Raw genomic sequence first — 509 nt, forward strand, 5'->3', positions numbered from 1 at the left:
GAGCCGCGGCCCCTTAGCCAATTGCTGTCAGCAACATGTGGGGGGGGAGTGCATCGCTATAGCAACCGGTGGCTGGGCCGCGAGCCGCGCCGCCGCCGGCCGGCTGCGCGCCGGGCCATATAAAAGGTTGATTTTTATTATACACACCACTTGGTATTCCAGTTAATAACTTTGCCGTCATTTACTTAACCAACTGCCTATAGATTAATACTGTGGCCTCTAATTTTTTCATACTGAAATAAACATATTGGTCTGGATGTTTATGCACACTTATGCAACTTTGCTTTCATTGTCGACATGTTGCTGAACTTCGTCTGCAGAAAGGGTATACCAATTACACTGCCACCAACCTACTCCTTTTAGAAGCTGACTCTGGTTACAATTCAGCCTTTTTGGAGGCCATAGCAGACTATGCAAGCTCTGGAATTTTGCATCCAAATTCCTATTTTGATGGTGGTGAGATTTTGAACTACTGTTGGCACTGAATTCACTGCCAGTCTTCTTGCTTT

The sequence above is a fragment of the Carlito syrichta genome, unplaced genomic scaffold (genome assembly GCF_000164805.1).
Source record: "Carlito syrichta isolate Samal-C Ts95f unplaced genomic scaffold, Tarsius_syrichta-2.0.1 Scaffold304886, whole genome shotgun sequence".
Taxonomy (NCBI): domain Eukaryota; kingdom Metazoa; phylum Chordata; class Mammalia; order Primates; family Tarsiidae; genus Carlito; species Carlito syrichta.